The sequence below is a fragment of the Austrofundulus limnaeus genome, unplaced genomic scaffold (assembly GCF_001266775.1).
Source record: "Austrofundulus limnaeus strain Quisiro unplaced genomic scaffold, Austrofundulus_limnaeus-1.0 Scaffold2448, whole genome shotgun sequence".
NCBI classification, from domain to species: domain Eukaryota; kingdom Metazoa; phylum Chordata; class Actinopteri; order Cyprinodontiformes; family Rivulidae; genus Austrofundulus; species Austrofundulus limnaeus.
The window spans coordinates 20,394-20,650 of NW_013954850.1; the positions used below are offsets into that span (position 1 = coordinate 20,394).

Consider the following 257-nt stretch of genomic DNA (forward strand, 5'->3'; position numbering starts at 1 on the left):
ACCTGTTGGTGTGTTGACCTGTTAGTGTGTAGTGTGTTGACCTGATGGTGTGTTGACCTGTTAGTGTGTAGTGTGTTGACCTGTTAGTGTGTAGTGTCTTGACCTGTTGGTGTGTAGTGTGTTGACCTGTTGGTGTGTTGACCTGTTGGTGTGTAGTGTGTTGACCTGTTGGTGTGTTCACCTGTTGGTGTGTAGTGTGTTGACCTGTTGGTGTGTTCACCTGTTGGTGTGTTGACCTGTTAGTGTGTAGTGTGTTG

The 257-nt window shown here is 47.1% G+C and overlaps 1 protein-coding gene across 1 annotated transcript in view; it reads right to left on the bottom strand.

Annotated features, from left to right (window-relative positions):
- LOC106511015 (5'-AMP-activated protein kinase subunit gamma-1) overlaps nucleotides 1-257 on the bottom strand; it is a gene marked incomplete at both ends in the record, with an annotated part of 12,299 nt that overhangs the window by 8,672 nt on the left and 3,370 nt on the right.